This window comes from Anabrus simplex, chromosome 1, assembly GCF_040414725.1.
Source record: "Anabrus simplex isolate iqAnaSimp1 chromosome 1, ASM4041472v1, whole genome shotgun sequence".
Lineage (NCBI taxonomy): Eukaryota > Metazoa > Arthropoda > Insecta > Orthoptera > Tettigoniidae > Anabrus > Anabrus simplex.
This window is the reverse complement of record NC_090265.1, coordinates 1,280,956,564-1,280,979,560: the sequence shown is the minus strand read 5'-3', so window position 1 is coordinate 1,280,979,560 and position 22,997 is coordinate 1,280,956,564. Positions and strand designations below refer to the sequence as shown.

General features: G+C 39.9%; 1 protein-coding gene across 1 annotated transcript in view; it reads left to right on the top strand.

Moving 5' to 3' along the window:
- Positions 1-22,997, top strand: part of LOC136858704 (uncharacterized) — a 776,037-nt gene that overhangs the window by 731,770 nt on the left and 21,270 nt on the right. The window lies entirely within an intron of this gene.

Below are 22,997 nucleotides of genomic sequence, written 5' to 3'. Positions count from 1 at the left end.
ATTCATAATTATTTTCTAAAGTGACTTGTTCTGTTTCTTTCATTCCTTACTATGTGTTGTTTGCCCAACCGTTGGCAGGTAGACTCTTGAAAATTGTGGTCGACAAAATGTATTTATAGTGCATTCGAAACGCAAATAATTACTTTCCTGGTCTAGTTGATATTGAAGCAAGCTAACATATGAGAGGCTCCGAGTTCTATATTCTGTCCTGTTACGAAATTTTGAATGAATTTCGTTGAGCCTCGTGAAGATCCTCTCTAGTAAACTGTTAAAGGTGATGGGGGTCCGACGTGCTGGCTACACAATACTGAGTTGTACTACAATGAGGCAATTGTTGGTCAATAGCTCACAGTATTAGCATATTTTGACATCAAAAATGTGGGCACTTCTCTCAACAATGAAACAGCCTATTTAGCCAGTGATACCGATGTTGGAACCCATTCCTTGTGTATATCAGCATGGACGTTGTTTATAAAAATAATTAATCATATCATTTTAATGCTTAATGTAAATACAAGTTAAATATACACCAGTAAAGAGACTGTCTAGCTGAGGCGGTAAAGGCATGCTTGGTGTTCGCCAATATGGACGTGGGTTCGATTCCCCCTCATTAAGAAACAAGGTTTGCATTTCTCGAGGTGCAATTTCTGGTGGCAAAGGAGACCGGGAATATAACTAACCACTCTATTCCATATAGTGCCGAAGTTACGAATGGAGAAAGCCTTTACCTTGCACTCATTTGTATTGAGATCTAGGGAGAAAACTTTGCTTTCCTCAGAGCGAGTATGTTTTATATTAGTTGCAAGGTAAACACAACTGTTTGACCTTTCTTGAAAAAGTATTCACGTAATCTTCAAAAGGAATGAATCTATACACACAATTTAAACAGATGACACAAAAAATGACTCACGATACTCATGAGTGTGAAAAATGTCTCACAACAAATTGAAACATCAGGACGTACAAAAGTACTACTACTAAAAAATTTTTCATTCCTCCCTGAAGAGGGAGGCGGGCCTCCAAGACTATGACGCCGTCTCTCAGGCCAGGAGATTTGTATCGGAGAAGGAGATGTGCGGAGAAGGTGACAGGGTTGGCGGCCGTGGCCTATACTAGAAACTGTCCCGGCATTCGCCTTAGTGCAAAATCGCGGGAAACCATTCTCAGGACAGCCGACGGTGGGGACCAGCCTCTCTCCGTCTCTCAAATCCAGAGGCATAGAGCCATGGTAGATCTGTGTCCTCCCCTACTCTGCTCGGTTGGCTGGTCGGAATGCAGAGCTATCGGACCACGGACGAGCCTTGGCCACTTGTGAATCAAAACACTCTGCATCCGCCGACCATGTTCAAAACAAAAATTAAACATTAAATTAACACAAACAAAGTAATTGAGAACGTGAAATAGTAGAAAAATGAGTATAGTTGTGTTCCATCTGATGAATGTAAATTGAAGTATGCAATCTATTTAGGTGGATAATTTTATCTACAAGACTATGATACATTTCTTTCAACTCGCAGAATATCAGAGCTTCACAGGACGTATGTCTGTTTAAATGCGGAAATAAAGACCATGGATCTCTGGTGAAATCGTATATTACTATCTAGTGATAGTTAAATGGATTTCGCAAACTTTACATCAGAAAGCAGCATCTGGTGGTGAAACGAATGACATATGAAGATCTACACGGCGATGGAGCGACAACACCCACCCAGATGTTACGCAGATTTATGGCGTACAAAAGGTTGAAAATCAAATGGATACTGATCCGGGGGCATGAATTAAAATTTACTCGTATTACTTTCAATCCCAAAATTTTAGACAAATCTCTGTTTACAAAACTGTAGGTGAATGTTCATTTTTAGGTCTAAGATAAGGAAATGTTCGTAACAGTGTTACAACACAAATTCCATAGTGCCAGTGGAATTTTACGAGAGAATAACAATAACACTATTATGCGATTTCAGCATATTGAAATGTTGACTAGTGTAGTGACTAATTTTATCAGGGCACAGTTATATTCGAACCCAGGTCCTCGCAGAACTACTATATTCGATAAATATTGTTTAAGAGATTCTTGAGAAACAAAATGTTGTGACATAGAGCAATGTTTAAAAAAATATAAAAATTGAAATAGAAATGCTACCCATGATAAGGTATTTACTATCCGTGTGTTGTAATCTTTCCACAAATTGAGCTTGTTGAGAATAGTCACTAATCGAATTTGTTGATAGTTCCAAATCATCTTTGCTCTAATCGCCAACTATTTGTGTTTGTCAATTGTTAGGCAAATCCTGTAATTGATCCCTCAAGACAGGTGTCGGATATGTCTTATTGAGCACATTAGATTCATATATGCTGCATTCGGAAGGAGAAAACAAAGCACAGTAAACGCATCATATAATATTTAGCTGCTATACTCAATAACAGCAGAAGGTAGACGCATGCAAATTTAAAACTGAAATACAGTGAGCACGAAGGCATCCAATGAATTACTATTTTAGAAAGGAAAATCTTTAATGTGTTAGGGTACACTCTTTAACTCGATTAATTATAACACTTTTCTTATTGAACTTTAGGACATTGGCAATCAAAGCGTGGTCTATATGTATACAGAATGTGCACATTTGGTGGAGGCAAATTGGTCAAACTTTTCTCACAATCAGTTAACTCGCCTTCGAAGTTATACTCTAAAGGAGTTTGAAAATGAGCCACAATAGCTTACGGTGTAACGATATTGGAAAAAAAAGTTGTGAAAATTAGAAAACTAGAAATGTACACACACACTCACATACAATGGAGAAATGGTCCCTGCGTAAAATTCTGAAGATACCATTAGTGTGTCTGTGATTAATGATGTGTAATGGAATTAAACATCATCTGATTCCTTGTATAGTTTTCTTTTAGAATCAGCTGGTTCATTAAGACGACACCCAAAACATCACTAGGAGTAAGCGTTTCAACCCTTAACATTTCTGCAATTGTATCGTTCTGTTCTCTCCGTTAAATTGTGGGACCGCCGTACAATTACCGCAATCATACCGCTATTCATGCGCAACCTATGGACATTCTCTCTCTATGGATGAGGGCTGTAAAACGCATCCACGCCACTTCTTGCCTTTCATAATAGGCAACTAAAAGGGGAACTCCAGGGCCTCTTGGCTTTGGAAGCGTGGTTTGGTAATCATAGTGCCCCTAATAAAGTGTTTCTTTCTTCCAGGTACTTGTACAAAGCTCCTCACTTTTTCATTTTTTCATTTTCTATTTCACAATTTGCTTTACGTCGCACCGACACTGACAAGTCTTATGCCGGCGATAGGAAAGGGAAGGGCTAGAAGTGGGAAGGAAACGGCCATGGCCTTAATTAAGGTACAGCCGCAGCATTTTCCTGGTGTGAAAATGGGAAACCAGAGAAAACCATCTTCAGGGCTGGCGACAGTGGGGGTTCGAATCCACTTTTTCCGAAATGCAAGCTCGCAGGTGCGCGTCTGTAACTGCACGACCAACTAGATCGGTCTCATTTTATCTACCAGACCTCCTTTGACGATCTCTTGTTCTCTTCCGACTCTGACGATATTTTCCCTTTGATAGTGTTGCGAGAGGATGATTGCCCAGTTGTACTTTCAAGCCACCAGCCTATGGCCCACAAGCTGATACGAATTAGCCAACAGAGTTATGTCCTGAAACTAGTTGTTTAATAAATTATTTTCATCCCCGAGACCCTTCTTTGACAGTGCAATAGTGTTAGTAATGAGAATTGATGCAACTATGAGTACCAGTCTTCTTTAGCACTGTCCTTAATATTATTTCTCATTGCCGTTTTTAAGATGCCGAACCTATGGTCTAGGTGTAGCGTAACCGACTGTCGCCCGAAAGCTCCAGGTTCGATCCTCGACTAGTCAGGGATTTTCACCTGGACCCAAGGGTTGATTCGAGGTCCATTCACCCTACGTGACTCCAGATGAGGAGCAATCCGATCCGACGGTGAGATGGTGACGCCATTCTATGAAACAGTCTGTCTCCTCGTAATCAGTAGCAGCGATCGCTTGGTAGGTCATGGACCATTAAGGTTGTAGCTCCATGGGGTTAGGGGTTTGTAAAATAATTTCAACCCTGTGCTCAAAATCAGTTAACACAATTTATAATAACATATACTTTGAACTCATTGGTACTGCTTAAATGACAGAGCTTTGTCCTTGAATACCCCAATATACAGTCCTTTAGTTCTTCAGTCTTCCTGAGGATGTAAAACGGCAGGTGGATATTGAGCGTCTGCCTACCATTACAATGAAAATTCCCTAACTCAGTCTTCACATAAGAAAATACGTTTGGTGACCTCCCCCCGTCACGTCTCTACGGTAACGTTAAGAGCTATGCAATTTACTACAATCTTGTTCACAACGTGTACAGTACTTACCTAGAATCCTGTATACAATGTAGAATTCCGTAGCGAAGTGCGGGTACATAAGCTAGAATGAAGATAAGGTTGGAATTCAAGAGCCGTATTGGGGCAAATATTCATTTATAGGACGAGGAGTAAGGGATTTCAATAAATTATCAAGGAAAATATTCGGTAAATGCCCAAGTTCGTTGAAAATATATAAGAAAAACCTGGGTAAACAATTATAACTAATTGTAAATATGATAATAATAATAATAATAATAATAATAATAATCGTATGGCCTCAGCTACCGTGTGCAGACATTTCAATTTGACGCCATCTGGCTGTCTGCTCGTCAATTTCGACGTTCCGTTTTACTCTAGGCCCCCACTAGATGGCAGACCGAGTGAACCGAAACTCTCTCGGGCGTCTATGGCTGAGATTTAATGAATTTTGTCGGGTAAACACCAAATGTGTCACCACAGATCTTTTACATGCCGACATCGTACGACATGGAGTGTCGAATGGACTTTTTCCGCCCTTCAAAAATCCGACTACCTCTGCCGGGTTTGAACCCGCTATCTTGGGATCCGGAGGCCGACACTCTACCGCTGATCCACAGAGGCAGCTGTAAATATGATGTAAACAATTGATAGGGAATCTGCCACCTGATTGATTGATTGATTGATTGATTGATTGATTGATTGATTGATTGATTGATTGATTGATTGATTGATTGATTGATTGATTGATTGATTGATTGATTGATTGATTGATTGATTGATTGATTGATTGATTGATTGATTGATTGATTGATTGATTGATTGATTGATTGATTGATTGATTGATTGATTGATTGATTGATTGATTACCTGAATGTCAAGCCCATTTAAATAGTAATCATCATTATCAACATCATCATGAAGATGATACGTGACTTGTCTCCAGGCCGAAGTGATCCAGAAAATACCAGTCTCAGTATTATCGTGATTTCGTTCAATATCTCTGAACTTTGCACAAAGAGGCCAGAACCTTCATGGCATTGATTTCTTGGTTGGAGTCTGGTGACCTTTACCTCGCTCTGCTCCGTGAAGCTGTCGGCTTTAAGAATGGCCTGTCGAGCAAGCTACGTACGGCCTCTGAAATTGGATAATTCACTTGAGTATGAAAGAGACAACATCTGTCTTGTGCTATTAGAACCGCTCTATTTAACTAAGCATTGAACTTACATGTGTGAATGAGAAATTACGATACAAATTACTATCCGTAAGAATAAGATAAAATATAAGCATGTCGGTGGCTCTCTCCTCGTTACTGACACTTCACTTCGGTTTGTTAGTAGCAAGAGGGGATTTAGAAAAACCGCAAAATAACCATTCATGGATATATTCACTTAATTCGCCACGAATAAGAGAGAAATTCTCCAACTTCTCTTATTTCTACAGACCTGGATTGAATTAGTCCTTTGGAAACCTCCCATACACATTCTATCACGGCTTGCGGTGACTGTTATCCAAATCATAGTGAATTATTAAATTTCTGCCGGTAAACCGAGTCGTTTCATTCCTGAGTGGTGTAAAGAGAATGTAGCTCTTCTGAGGTATTTAAAGAGTTGTGTTTGTTTTCATACTTTTTTTGGGTTTGTAAACAAAATAGTCACATTTTCAATGAATTATATTATAGATATATGTTTTTAACTTTGCTGTTGTGTTGAAAACATAAGAAAGCAATATGCATATAGGCCTACCGGTTCCTTACAACTTTTGTGAATAATATTCTGGCGATTGATATGCATTTGTGAAACTAAATATATTCTATCAAAATCATCAATCACCATATATATGGAACTTAAAATCAACTCTAGAGAGCTAAGATTAATATTGTCCTACTTGTAGTTACAAAAGTAACAAATGTAAGTTCAATTGTAGATTTCTCTTAATTGTTAGATTTTAAACTGATATGTAAACTTTGTATCATCGCATTTCTTGAATGGAATAGCCTCATTTTGTCTCCGAAGAAAGTTGTTTCTTTCATATTATTCATCATCGACATATCCATTAAGAAAACTGTTTTTATGCTAGTGAGATCTTACTGCACTAGCAGTTGAGCTTTCGAAACACCTTTGCCCTAACAATAACACCCTTTCTTGTCGTATACAAATAATGCTGCTACGGGAATACAGTATGTACGATAGACATACACCATTAAATTCTTAACCGCTCCACGGTTGTACTCAAAGCGCCAAATTTATGCTCATCCCAAGCACATAATAATGCAACAGGCTGCAAAACCACTTTGTCAGTGGATGGTAGACTTTCTATAAAAGTACTTTCTGAAGGTCGAAACCGGCAATTTTGGACGTAAGCCGCTCATCAAAATAAGGCTCATATTAACTGCCAAACACAATAATTATATACAGTAAGTATTTGTAACACTACCTTCAGCGTGAATACTGTTCCTAATACTATGAAACTGGAAGTTTCACTCACATGAACAGAAGATCATTGGTCCGACGGTTGCAGTAGTTGTGTCACGGAAAGTTGCAAGTTCCTTTTTCGCTGCATATATCATAACTTAGTATAACCGTAACCTATGAAGAAGAGAGTCTCCTGGAGGAGGATAGTGATATTAGATTTGCGGAATACACATCTGATATGTTAGCTTGACAATCAGACATTAGTTGCAGGAATTAATTGCTTATATATATTCAGTTATGAAGTTGACTGGCTCATTCTCAAGTATCACACGTGTGCCAGTAAGAGTGATATAGGTGTAGATGTGGTTGATGCTGTAGACTTTATCTTCCTCTAATGACTTGATGATGCTACACGTTTTATGGAACGAGACGTACACCCTTTCAGATATTGGTGGCGTCTAAAGCACTTAAGTGTTTGCAGTGCACTTGAACTGTTCCCTATTTTGTGAGCATCCTTGCCATTGAACAAGCTCATCTCCTTCGAAGTAATGAAATACCATCAAGATAAGTTCGTAATTTGTCGTTAAATTCACATTTGATGCTCTATGGCTTGTAAATGTTTGTTTTTAAGACGTCACTAATTCGAAACCTGCCAAGAATAAACTACTTCCGTGGTAATCCGAAGTATTTTGTCAAGGAGTGTGTTACCTTTAAAAAGTAAGAAGGTTGGACGGGTGCGCCACCACAGTGATGTAATTACTCGACTTCCAACCCTAGTGTTCTCGGTTCAAATCTCGGTGACTTTGGATGAGATTTTCACTAGAGCCAATACGCGGCGCCAAGAAAGTTATTCACTCTGAATCCCGCAGCCAAGTAGAACTATTCTGTATACATTTAAACACAGTTTCTTATTTTGCCTGGTTACGTTTAATAATTAACTACGGACACAGATCATATACAGAGATGTTTATTTGCTTCATTTCTCTTAAAAAATCACGTCAAAAATATAAAGGGTCACGAGGATATAAGCCACGAAGTGTTTCCTATTTGAGCCCGTAGTTGTTACAGAGGGGTCTAATTAGATAAACTGCTTATTAGTTCCATGTGCTTTGGGCTGATATTATACATTTAAAAATGTAATTCTTCTTGTTTTTTCTTTCTCAAGGTTTAATATTTATAATTGCATGTTGGAAATTGTGAACTATTTGCATTTCCCTCCTGATGATACAATAAATAATGACTATGCCAATATTTTCTCTATACTCATTACAAGGAATCTACTATGCGATGCATATAACCTTGGATATGCTCCTTATGGCGACGAAGGGAGGGGAATGGCCTAGGAATAGGAAGGAAGAGGCCGTAGCCTTAATTATGGTACAGCCCCAGCATTTGCCTGGTGTGAAAATGGGAAACCACGTAAAATCATCTTCAGGGCTGCAGACAGTGGGGTTCGAACCCACTATCTCCCGGATGCGAGCTCACAGCTGCGCGCTCCAAACCGCACGGGCAACTCGCCCGGTAATTTTCGATTTACATGCTGTAAACCTTCTGACCCCCTATACAGATACTTAAAACGACTAGTATGAAGGTTGTTATGACTAATAGCTTTATTTTCAATGGATACTGCGAGGTGCCTATGTTAATTAACCAACTAACTTCTTTGATATTTCCAGAACATGGATTATATTTCTCATACAGGCGGTTTTTGTAGACTGTGGGATAGCAGAGGGGTAGTACTAGGAAAAATGTAGCCATGGCCTCAATCACGGTGTAGTCCCCGTCATTCACCTGGCATGGAAATACGGAACTATTGCAGACCACATTCAGGACTGCCGACGGTGGGGTTCGAATCTACAATCTGCTGAATGCAAGCTTACCGCTATGGGATAATTAACGCAACTCACAACTCTTTCGGTACTGTTGATTTTCGAGAGCTTAATCTTCCCTCAGCAAACCAATATAACTAAGAACATTTCAAGAGAGGTCCTAATGACCAATATTGATCCATTCTGGAATACAAGAAATTGAATCTCGTTCTGCAGATTCTACTCCTGTAGAAAGGTTGAATTCTAACTTTGGAGCGCGATAACCTAGTGAAATACCGGTAGTCACTTACTTATCACCAAGGTTGCAGTGGTTCGAATTCCGGTCAATGCACGTCGGATTTTAAAAATGAAATCTCAAGTCCCTGTGGTTCAGATTCTACGTAGAATTGGATGTTCCTTGGCTATAATCACGATATTAATCAATCACTACTGATCTGCATTTAGGGCAGGTGGCAGATTCCCTATCCGTTATTTTCCTAGCCTTTTCTTAAATGATTGAAAATAAATTGGAAATTTATTGAACATCTCCCTTGGTAAGTTATTCCAATAATCTCGTATAGCCAAAAGCTTGCAGTTTTACCTTTCCTGTAGGTTATGGTCACTTTATTCCTTATTTCTGCTATTAAAGTGTGTACTTCACTTGTATAATCACAATAGCACATAAGATCCGACGTATCAGACGTAGGGCCTACCTCTAAATGACATAGCAACTAAATTCACTTTTATTACCATTTATTATCCTTCCCCTGCATAATTCCTGCGTATAGCACATACAACTTCACAATAGCACCCTACCCAGAATATATGCTTATTAATAGAAAGTGTTGTAATGGCCTTACCAAAGACAATACCATTCCTGTTGACCATAGCAGTGTTACAATAGGTTATTCTGATAATTGTGTTGTGTCGCAGGCTTCCAAAATTACCTTGTACCATTTAAAACCTTAGCATAACATTACTGGTTTATGAAAGAATAAAGAGGAAATGTGGGCTTCATATTACTAGTATGTTTTCTTGTACTTCACCGTGAAGTTTCATGCCTGATGTTCAGAAAAAATTGTTGTCACAGAACAGACATGACATTCTGACGTCGTGGCATGTTTAAGAGAATAGTTTGTAATATTGATGGTTTTGGAGGTCCGACTCCTTGGCTGAATGGTCAGCGTTGAGGCCATCGGTTCACAGTGACCCGGGTGCGAATTTAATCACGTCTGATTAATTCTTCTGTTTCGGGGACTTGTTTTTTGTATTTGTCCCAAGACTCTCCTCTTCATGTTCATACAACAGAGCACACTACCAACCACCACAGAAACACGCAATAGTGATTACACTATTCACAGTTCACACACGCGACCCCGACGAGTGTGGGGAATTGGGGAATATGATAGAATAATATTAAGAAGAAGGAGGAGGAGGATCAGGAGGAAAGGAATAAAAAGAAGATTGATAGTTTTGAAAGACAAAATTATAATATACCCGAGCTGTACAGTTTCTGATTTTTTCAGTCAATAATTCGTTTCTGACCCATGGTTATGTACCAAGAATTTTTGTTTTGTCTCGTCTTTCATCCCTAAACGTTGGAGTATTGAACTTACACTCTGTAGTTTCTACACTTATTGAAGCTGTTTCGTTCGAGTAACAATTTTTTTGGTATGAGGTGCTTAATCTAACCCCACGAGATGCAGTATCTTGATATGGTATCATTTCCGTAAGTACATGGAATACCTGTGGAGGGTATAACCCTACACAGCTCTGTGGTATTAGTATGCACTTGACATTTGCAGTGAATAAACCTTTCCACAATGTTCTGTTTCCAAATAAAATCGATCGGACCCTGTTGGGAAAACATAGTGGCCACAGCATTCGGCAGCTGTTCTTAGAATTAATTCTTAAAAACTTGATCCTGATTAAACGGTGAATTAACCTTCTGGAAAATTATACGTGTTTAGAAAATATGCTTTCCAACAATGCCGTTTCGATTTTGAAGGACCAATAGGGTTAATTCATACCTAATCTATGTTTACTATGCTAATACGAAACGTCCGAGAGTTTGTACGGTATGATGCTAAAACTACTGTTCATAACTTTGTATCTGAACTTTATATCAGTCTGAAAACTAATGGCACCGTAACTAAACCATCAACCAACATATTGGCATTATATCACGGTCGTGCAGCCATTCGTTCCTGTAGATATTCCCAATACTGAAATGAAGTTGTACAGTATATCTAAGAATCCAGAATATCCAAACGGTTTCTGAGATGAAATAACCGATCTATATTCCATAGATTATTATGACGTATTTCAGTTTTCAACGCCATGTTACCTTGCCACAATCAGATTGACTTTGCAGAAGACACACCCATTTTCAAACGATACAGGTCCCAATACGCGGAAGATGAATACACAGTAGCTAATTAATAAAAGATTAAAGAATCCATTCTTAAGCATAAAGCTTGAAAAGCACAGCTATAAATCGAAACCTTTAGGTACCCTTGCTGTTTTCGTGATAGCAAAAGACACACAAAACTGCAGTGTCCTTACTTTGTTTTTTGGCTTTTTTGTACATTACGTTTCTAAGCTTGTAGAGATTGCCCCGTGGTGCAGGATCAGCGTAATCTAAGGGTGTCCTCTCCCTGACCACGTGGAATTCTGGTATCTACTGGCTATCTGGCTAGGCAGCAGTCACCTTGGCAGGCCAATTCTGTAATGAACTGTTGTTCTGCGGGTATTTTTAAGTCTACTGGTAATTATTTTAGAATTTTTGAGTCATCAGTCACCATGATATCGTTTCCGAAAGAAGACAGTTGGACCAATGTGTAGAATAAGAAGTACTGCTGTTGCTTGTAAAGTACATGATATAGCTGCTAGTGCTTTCACTCTGATGTTAAATCAAACAATACCTTTTGGGATTTGTACCCATGCTCCTATTAGCAGTCAAGATATGATCGCATGAATTATAGAATCTGTCTCATCACTAGAGCATTTATTTTCGTGAATGATATTAAATATGTCTTCCAAGAATCATGATATATCCTCTGGCCTTTAAATAGCCTGTTCCTAGTCGTAGGAAGGCCTTGTTATCATCAATGCAGTTAGTCAAATCTTCATCAAAAATGAAGCTATTAATAGAAGAACTTTCTCAACGACAGATGAAAGAGTCCATGGGGAAATCAACACAGTTATTCATGAATGAAAAATTATGAAGCCATTCATTTTCATCCATGGCATGTACTATCTATCAACTGCAGGCACGGGATAAAACAAAGAATTGGTAGTGAATGAGCAAAACAATCAAGAAAAGGAATACTCATTGTGGAAATGAAGGCGTTCCTTTAATGAACTGAAGACGAGAACATAGAGAAATACTCGACGGAAGAAAGGCTATTTTGCTTCTTTGATGGGGGATTGTATTTCGAATATGCTTACCATTTATTCGCTGTACACTATCTACAGCAGTAAGAAAATGTCGCAAATATAGGTTTTTCAGTCAAAGTACACACTTTTCATTAAAGGCAATCCACTGATCAGCAGAGACCTACAGTACATGGTACGAAGTTCTTGGACTTGGCCTCTCCATAGGTGAGTTAAAATAGATCCCAGCTCGTTCATGCGAAGTAATGACGTAAACATAACTTTTCGAACAACTGGGAATGAATCAATGATTGCTCATAAAGCTGGAACTGAATGCGTGCATAATGGTAGTTTTTCCTTTTATCAGTTAACAGCCCATGAGGGACCCCTCAAGGTCCCACTTCTGGTCACCTCTCACGACAGGTAGGGGTGCCATGAATGTGTTCTATGCTCCCATACACAGGAGAATTCTTAAGTATTCTCCTTAATATTAAATAAATATGTGTACTTAAGATACCTTCTCAAAATATATTATTAGTGAAATTTAACTGTCGTGAATATTGTAATATTGCTTTAATTTTGTTTCTTATTATGCCAGTTATATCTGAGGTCACTGTAGTCACCAAATTTTAGTTTACTTTTCCAGGGGATTAATCCCGGATACCTTTCCTGACATCACAGGTTTCTTCAGGGGGAAAGTCCAACCTGTTAATCACTAGGATTAGTACCTCATCCATCTGGGTGTAACTGCGATTGCGCTGATCATACCCTCTCCGCCTAATTATATAATATGGTTAACACGAATGTAATTTCTTTTCATCCTCCGGTGGAAATCTGTAATATATTCACAAGGGCATGTATTCTGAACTTAACGGGCAAAGTTCAGTACCTAATCACGTGCTCTTCTAGGTCAGCGAGGCGCACTTGGCACTGTCTGTTTTTAGAGTGATGGACTAATTTCTAAGTTCAATATATTTCAACGCTTCTGATCCGAAGAGTGGTCAATCACTGGAACATTCCACCCAAAGCGACCACTGAATGATAATATTACTCCCTCCGCCATCCTATTAAGAGATTTAGATCGTCAGTCCTTGAATTGGAGTATTAATCATACTAGAAGTCATTCTAGCTGTCTTTATTATTAATGTCCAGAGAGACAAAATGTTATAATGGTAGACAGCTGTTGTATGTCTCCCGATGTTCATGAAATGTGTTACAGATGTTGATGGCCAGCAGTACCTGGGAGTGAAATGATTCGGCCGCAGTGTCGCTTAAATAATGGAACCATGTAGTATTCGTGAAAGAAGTGTGAGATCTGAGTGATATCATTACTGGCACCGTTAGAATCTCTTCAAATGCACGTAGAATTTTTGAGGTGAAAAGTACCGAGCTCGATAGCTGCAGTCGTTTAAGTGCCGCCAGTATCCAGTAATCGGGAGATAGTGGGTTCGAGCCCCACTGTCGGCGGCCCTGAAGATGGTTTTCCGTGGTTTCCCATTTTCACACCAGGCAAATGCCGGGGCTGTGCCTTAATTAAGGCCACGACCGCTTCCTTTCACTTCCTAGGCCTTTCCTATCCCATCGTCGCCATAAGACATATCTGTGTCGGTGCGACGTAAATCAAATAGAAAAAAAAATTAGGTGAAAAGTCACTTCCTTGTATTTCGGATTCCATACTAAAACTAGAGGTCCCATGGCTATGAATAGGATATAGCAGTCACATAGTAGCATAGTCCTCTCCCTCTCTCTCTCGTTTCCTGGCGTTTATCCCAAAATATGGGGTCCGCTGTTTTGCTACATCTCCTCCATTTCGTCCTATTGCTGACATCTTCAGGTCTTAAACCAACGTCATGCATGTTGGCCTTGATATTGTCAGTCCACCGCTTTAAAGGCCTTCTACGTAGTCGTACTCCTCCCGGATCAACTTGGAGAGCTGTTTTAGCAACTGAGCCTTCCTGCCTTCTCATAACGTGACGGCACCAACGGAGACGCGATTCCCTCACTTTCTTCACAATTGGAGCGACGCCAAGCCTTTGTCAAACATCTTCATTTCTTATGTTGTCACATCGAGTCAGGCCAAGAGTCCATTGAAACATCTTCATTTCCATTGTATTAAGGGTCTGCTCATGCTTTTTTGTCATTGGACGACATTCTGCCCTGTAAATAGCCACTGGGCGTACCACGGTCTTGTACATTTTTGCCATTAGATGGTGAGGCATCTTTTTATGGCAGAGGATTCCGATGACATGTCTCCACTTGAGACAAACTGCATTTACCCACGCTCGAGTATCAAAAGTGGCATCACAGTTCGAAGTGACAATTGACCCTAGGTATTTAAAATGCATGGTTTCTGCAAGTCATAATTACTGATCCTTAGGGTCTCACTAGTTTGGGGGCACATTTTAGGTATTCGGTTTCCTTGGTGTTGAGCCGCAGACCATTCTCAGCTAATTTGTCGCTCCATGTTTGTGTCTGGCGTTGGAGTCCAAGGCGGTTTTGGGGCAAGTACCACATCATCCACCTAAAGAAGGGTCCAGGGATGCGATGACTGTATGTCAGCCGTTGCTGTATCCAAGCAGAGGATAAGTAATAATGGTGATACAGCTGAGTCCTGATGTACACCCACGGTGATATCAGAAGGCGGGGAGATTCCAGCTGGACTCCGGACCACACTAGCTGTGTTGTGATATATATGTTGTACACAGCTTACATAGGCTTCCGGGACTTCATGACTACGAAGAGCTCGCCAAATGAGGTCATGTGGGACTCGGTCAAATGCCTTTTCTCGGTCCAGAAATGCCATGTGTACACTCTTCTGCCTCTCCCATTATTTATCCATCAATAGACGTGTGGGCATGTATGGCATCAATGGTGCTGCAGCCCTGAACAAATCCACACTGCTTGGATGTTAGTGTTACTGTTGGATGTTACTGTGACGATGTTTCTGAGCCTGTTGTCCAGCACTCGTTCGAATATCTTCAGTGTATGACAGAGGAGTCGAATTGGGCGATATGTTGAGCAGCGGCTCACGTCTCCTTTATCCTTGCATATTGAACTGTCGTGCTGTCCTACTTATCTTAATAAACTTATTAATGCTAGTTTTGAAGTATTATTTGGGTACACGAGATTTAAGGACTTAAAGGTGAAAGATAAAATCGAGTGAGACCACAGTGCTAGTATTTAACATCCTGGGCGTTGAAAGGATGGCTGTTCTCACATAGTTTCTCAACTACTCCACACAGTATATTCCTGAATGGTTGTAGAAAATACTGAGTTGTTATTTGTACCCATTGTTATTTTTCAATTAAATGTCACATGCAGTCCTCTCTCCAGTCATTATTCAGGGCTGCGTTTACTCACATGACTCCTGAAACTGGCAATAAATTATCGATGGAGTAGAGTAACCTTGGGCTTAACAGCAGCTAGAGTTTGGGGGTCTGGTCCTCACCGTCGGCTGTCTTGAGAGTGACTTCCCGTGATCTTCCATTCTCCTGCACTAAGGCGAATGCCACGGCCGCATCAGCTCACTTTCTCCGCACAGCACCGATATAAGTCTCCCCATCAGGGCACGGAATTAAAACGTTTAAGTAGTAATAGTAGTAAATTCTCTTGACGCCGGCTGTGTTAGCGCCACTCATATTGAAATTCAGCGTTGTACAATTGACCATTAGGTTCGAATTTCACATACCCAACCTTCAGTGTATTTTTAGATCATCTCACTCTACCCTTATATGAAAAAATGTACTTGTGATGTGATGTTACACATCAGTTCCAGACAATATGGTAACCTCCATGGAACCTTGACTTCTTCAAGTTCAATTTCCGCTCCATTTAATTAAAATTATACGTACACATGAAGGGACAACAGTCAGACACATTGAACACGCAATAGGTTCTTAGAAATCAATTACCACGATGTCCTGATTTCCTGCAAGGAATCAGCGACAAATTAATGATAATGTCGTACTCAGTATACCCCGTGAAAATTCCCGTTACACTCTAGGTTCTGCTTTATCTTGACCGAACTCGTGTCCGGCTACATGGCTAAATGGTTAGCTGCGGCCAGTATCCAGTATTCGGGAGATAGTAGGTTCGAACCCCACTGTTGGCAGCCCTGAAAATGGTTTTGCGTGGTTTCCCATTTTCACACCAGGCAAATGCTGGGGCTGTGCCTTAATTAAGGCCACGGCCGCTTCCTTCCCACTCCTAGCCCTTTCCTGTCCCATCGTCGCTGTAAGACCTATCTGTGTCGGTGCGACGTAAAACAACTAGCAAAAAAAAAATGGTTAGCGACCGAGCTCGATAGCTTCAGTCGCTTAAGTGAGGCCAGTATCCAGTAATCGGGAGATAGTGGGTTCGAGCCCCACTGTCGGCAGACCTGAAAATGGTTTTCCGTAGTTTTCTATTTTCACACCAGGCAAATGCCGGGGCTGTACCTTAATTAAGGCCACGGTCGCTACCTTCCACTTTCTAGGCCTTTCCTATCCCATCGTCGCCAAAAGACCTATTAGTGTCCGTGCGAAAAAAGGCTAGCGTGCTGGCCATTGGTCACAGGGGTCCCGGGTTCGATTCTTGGCAGGGTCGGGAATTTTAACCATCATTGGTTACTTTCTCTGGCACGGGGGCTGGGTGTATGTGTTGTCTTCATCATCATTTCTTCCTCATCACGTCGCCTACGGGAGTCAAATCAAAAGACCTGCACCTGGCGAGCCGAACATGTTCTTGGACACTCCCGGTATTAAAAGCCATACGCCAATCCATTTTTTACCGAACTCGTATATGCATCGTGCCCACATTGTTAGCATTATCCTCTTTTTATTGTCATTCTGTGATACAAATAGCACGCCTCATATACAGTACCTGACCTGCTTCAGTTACTTGCCGTTCTAGTACACAGCAGAATTATTACAGGATAGCGGTAATATGATTTGTTTACGGGGATAATACAAATTACATGCTAACCACGTCCTCAATCTCCAGTTTCGTAACTAACACTGAGATAGATTTGTTCGCTGATTTCAATCTCAGTGTGACAATGGTATTATTATTAGTATTAGTATTGGTATTGGTATTGGTATTGGTATTAGTATTAGTATTGGTATTAGTATTAATATTGGTATTGGTATTGGTATTGGTATTGGTATTGGTATTGGTATTGGTATTGGTATTGGTATTGGTATTAGTATTATTAGCATATGTACCCGTTTTTTGCACGGGAATTGGTAATCTATTTTACGTTTACTTGATGAATTTATGCGAAATTATATGCCTGTATTCAAACGTTCAATACGGCATGTTAAACTGATGTTCTTCTGCGTACAGAAACGTGAAGGGCGACAAAGCTGAACAAAGTGGAGACAGAATAGGGTAGATCAGAGAGTTTACTGGATAATACAGTTCCTGGTCCGATGTTGGGCATAATTCTCCCCACTTCTCGGTTACATATTGTAACGTTCAAGACGTTACAGTGTAATTATGTTAATTTTATTATGTGTAATTAATTCAGGAATTTAACGTCATGATATTTATTTTGGTATGTAATTGTATTATAATTCATGTTTAATCATTTGCTCACTATCATTTCATTACTTTGTAACTACGACTTGTAAACGAGGGCTGAATATCCTAATATTCACTTAGATTCTTGCGACATTAGTTTAAAATTAACTTGCAGTAGATTTCCTCTATCTTGCCACATCACCGAGGAAGAAGGAAGGACAAATTTAGACATCAAGTTCTGGGAAAAGCGAGCACGTGTTCAAGCGTTGTAACGATGCTACCGTATTTCGACCAGAATTATTCAAACTGATCACCGCCTATATTTTCAAAGGAGCGTCATGTTGCCATGGATACTGAGTGAAAGGACTAATAGAAGAACAGTTAATATCATGGTTAAGACCCGTCAACTCTAATATCTAGAGTGGGGAGAGACGTGTCATCTGATTGGACCACGTGTAGCGACCTGTAATTAGCGCGAGAGAAGGTTATAAAAGGGCGTGTTGGAGCTCTTGGCGTTATTCTGATCGATATTCTTCTACGGATCTTCTACGAGACTTCTACGTGATTCTGATCGATATTATTCTACATTATTCTACTTGATTCTCTACTTGATTCTTCGTCTCGATACTTAGAAATTCTGAATGAGGGGTGTATAGCCACTCTCATCAGGAAGTACGTACAGCTCGGCTACGAGACCGGTTTGAACCAGTCTAAGTCAATAGGTAGTATTAATCTAGATAGAAATGAAACTTGAGAGAACATTTTCAGTAAAGTTGGAAGGATTCTTAATTGAGTATCCTCTCCATATAACCCAAGGTGGTTCTTCTAACTATGACTTAGGGCTTATCTCCAATATATGGGATAAAGCATAATAGGGAGTGTTAGTTTTGAAGTCATCTTCCAATTAGTGGTGGGTGCAATTTGCAAGGCAGGAATGGTACTTAGCTGCAGATGAAGAGATCTCAAAGACGACCGGTGATGTTCCAGCTACAAGGATGGAAGCTTTCCAAGGACCAGCAGAACAAGACTACATGGTGAGCAAGCGAGTTAAAGATATTGCAAGTTTTCGCGAAGTAGAGTCATTCAATTTTTTGTTAAATTCATTTTCTATTTTAAATTCAGTTCTCGTTAAACCGTCGTCATTTATATTAAATATAATACATAGTATTTTTCTAGTTCACTTTAATCAATCTGCCTTAATTAGCCTTTTGATTTCTAATTCTCCTGCTTAATGATTAGTGCACTATCACCCCACCCCTGTGATAAGAGTCCGTCCAAGCTTGATTATAAATTTTTATCTTTAAGTCCTCAACTTAAAGATTGGCGCCCTTAGCTTGAATGGTTGCATTTCTCGTTCGATGATTGTTCTTCGAGAGGGGAAGTCACAATATTGTTCATCTGAAACCGGGAGTGTCACTGTGGCTGAAGCCTCATCAAACCAATCATTGCGATAACCTCTATTATTATCTGTTCTATCGAAAAGACTAAAGTCTCCCAGTTATAATAACTCCACAAACGGACAAACAGTCAAATCGACAAAAAAGCTAAAAAGGTCCACTCGAATTTAGATGGAAAAACGGTCCGTTGATATCTCCCTTATTCCTCCTTTTGTCGAAATGATTCACATAGGAAAAATGTTTTATAAATTGATTTCCAGTAAGGCAGGTAGGTTTTCATTAAGTCTGCTTGTGTATAGTTTGTAGGAGTGCAAAATCCAGGTTTCAGTTTCGTATAAACCCCCGGTAAGTTCAGGTATTTAGAAACAATATTGACTCTAAAACCTACCCAAGGGCAGGTGTATTCTAAATATGAAGCTTGGTAGAAATATATCCATTAGTTTTCATGTTATAGGAACTCAAAAAACAAACAAACAAACAAACAAACAGCAAAGCTAAAAAATTTGCAGATGGTCATTAGTACACCTGAAATGGATAACTGAATGAACATTTCGGAAAAAAAGTCAATGTACAGGCACACGGTCATTATGACTTTTATTTATTAAAGTTATTATTATTATTTTTATTATTATTATTAAATAATCACGATTGCACAATGCGTTGGTATACTCTCATCAAAGAATTTCCCACATTCTCCGGAAATAGGCAAACTTAGATTTTATCGTACCTAATCTGTCTACCCGATGTGGTAGAAGTAGGTTCGGTTCAACTGGAAGATCTTGGTTCGATTTTCCGCGAGCAAGTTGAGAAATTCATCGACAATATTCCCTTGTCTGGAAAAAAATATCGATGGCCTATTTAGGAAACCACGTATCTCCCAAAGCTCTTCCTATCCATGAACCTTAAATAAATTTTTCTATAGGAGTGCGTAAATACGTCATACAAACATACATTCCTATAGTACGGCACGGCAAGGTTCATTTTTCTTTCCACACCGGCATAGGAAAATGAACCCAAATAAAATTGGTCTGATGGACTACATATTCATATGTGGCTGGAAGGCATGTAGGGTTTACACTATACTTGGGACCTAGGTTAATTTCTGGAAGCAAACAAGGGCAGCCATAGAACCCATGAAGTGGCAACGCTGACACGAGGAATACAAAATACGAAAAATTACTCTATGATTATCACCAATCTTCTATGAGGAGATAGTCCCAGTTGGAGAAGAACACAGAGTATTAGAAAGAATGAAATCGTTAAATGTTCCTCCCATCGGCATCTTTGTATTGATTTACTTCTTGTCAAATATATACTGGATATTCTGTCTTTTATGTAAATCTTCTTACAAATCCAGAATGAATAGTATTATGAGAATGTCCGAATCTGTGGTGCAGTGGTTATTGTGATTAGCTGCCAACCCCGGAGGCCCGGGTTCGATTCCCGGCTCTGTCGCGAAATTTGAAAAGTGGTACGAGGGCTGGAACGGGGTCCACTCAGCCTCGGGAGGTCAACTGAGTAGAGGTGGGTTCGAATCCCACCTCAGCCATCCTGGAAGTGGTTTCCCGTGGTTTCCCACTTCTCCTCCAGGCAAATGCCGGGATGGTACCTAACTTAAGGCCACGGCCCCTTCCTTCCCTCCTCCTTGTCTATCCCTTCCAATCTTCCCATCCCTCCACAAGGCCCCTGTTCGGCATAGCAGGTGCGGCCGCCTGGACGAGGCACTGGTTTCCTCCCCAGTTGTATCCCCTGACCCAGTGTCTCACGCTCCAGGACACTGCCCTTGAAACGGTAGAGGTGGGATCCTTCGCTGAGTCCGAGGGAAAAACCAACCCTGGACGGTAAACCGACTAAGAAGAAGAAGATTTTGAGGTAATATAAGCCAACTTGTAGTTTTACGTAACAGCTTGCATAGGAAGTAAATTAAAAATATAGCAATTATATTCGTAATCTTGGAAGAGAGAATTTCTCAACATTGTACAATCGCATTTGAGCATTAGATTTAACTAACTTTAAGATAATGCTTAAATATACGTGACAGTTGATATCATGATGATTCTCGCAGGAGCTCCATTTTAGTGTTTTACAACCACAGAGTAGTGCCTTTTTTAAATCCCACATGTTTTTGTCAGTTCCTTAATGAGAGCCAGAGGCAATGTAAATCGGCTGTCACGCTCATGTTGGGTTTAAGTATTTGGAAAAGAGTTCAAGTGAACCCAAGTCTTAAACTCAATCACTGTACTGGAGTAGTCATTCGGATAGTTCTGTGTTAGTTTCGAAATCTTAAAAAGAACGCGTTTATAAGAATGAAGCTTAGCGCTCGCTACAGTCTAAAGACTCTTATATAGACCATATTACACATGAACCATAGTGACTAACATTAGCTTTGCTTGCAGGAGGAGATTTCAATTACAGAGCGCTTCAGATTCCCTTCTAATTAGCTTTCGTAGGTAATCCACTAAATTTTGTACTGAGATGAATGAGCACAGTACGTTCTAATGTTAAGAAAGGAGTGATACTGGCACTCCTGTCGATACTGACAGTCCACAGTCTGTTTCCAGTCATTCAACCGGGTGAGGAATGGAATTAATGGAGCCCCCATCTAGCCCGAAATAGTCCCTAGAAATGTAACTTTTCTGAACCGACCTCTGTGGCGCAGTCAGTTAGTTATTGTGTTGACCTTCCATTCTCACGACATCAAGAAGAGTCGGTGACATATGAGGGCGTTCAAATGTAAGAACTCTTAGCGTTGTCTTCCGGCATATGAAAACTACCATCTCTTAACACCGACGTCAATAAATTATTATTATTATTATTATTATTATTATTATTATTATTATTATTATTATTATTATTATTATTATTATTATTATTATTAGCCCGCCCCGCAATGGAGGGGTAGCGTGCCTTCCACTTACCCGGAGGCCCCGGATTCGATTCCCGGCCAGGTAAGGGATTTTTACCTGGATTTGAGGGCTGGTTCGAGGTACACTCAGCGTACGTGATTACAATTGAGGAGTTATCTGACGGTAAGATGCCGGCTCCGGTCTAGACAGCCAAGAATAACGGCCGGGAGTATTCGTCGCGCTGACCACACGACACCTCATAATCTGCAGGCTTTCGGGCTGAGCAGCAGTCGCTTGGTAGACCATGGCCCTTCGGGACTGTTGCTCCATGCATTATTATTGCTGTATCAGAAAGAGTTCATTCTCGCAAGTGCACGAATTTGATGACAATATACAGAGTGTATCAGAGCTATGCCGACAAAAAAAGAAACCAGAGATGCACTTCGTGTTAAGAACGATGCTGCAACCGGATTGGCGGAGAAAATTTGTCTTTTCTTCGAGAAAATGAGGTTAGACTTACTTTCTGGAGTGCGATTCAAATTTACGAACTCTATTCCTTACTTCAAGACTGTTAACTGATCATCCCTTAACTTGTTAACTGGATGTCTGTTGTTCTTAACTGCGTCCACCTACCTATCACAATAATTCTAGTTCCAATCAGTTCTACACAAGAAACTTATTTACAAACAGGGACCAAATCCAGAAGTAAAATTTTACAGCAGAGAGGAGAAATGCTGAGTGAAAAATTACAATTGAAAATTCATCTCACCACTTTTATTATGACCAGATCCATTATTGTGCAAAGTATTTCTGTTAAAACTTTTACAGTTTAATAAATATTCAAGGAAGAAAAGCTTGGATTTTATACTTTCAGGCACTGAACTCTAAATATTTTCATCTGAAAGTCATTCTTTTCAGTGCAGTCACCAGAAAGCCGACTGTATTCAAATACACAATGATAAAATTTAAGTTATTTACAGTGAAGACACAGATTAGTTAATTAATATTAAAAGAAATTATCTGACACAAAAATGTAAATTAGCGTCTGCTGGTTACGTACGCCTCAAATGGCTCCCCATTGGCTGTATGGATACGCTATGTTTTGGCCAATTTACCTCGTGGGATTGGTACTTATTGGTATCAAGCGGGATTTTCAACGCCCTATCCGAGATGGATTTCATCCGCTTTGACTACGGTATCTCTTTTCTTTCATACTACGGATCTTCCTACCAAAGTATGTCTTCCAACATCATCTCAAATTTGCATTTTTTGGATTT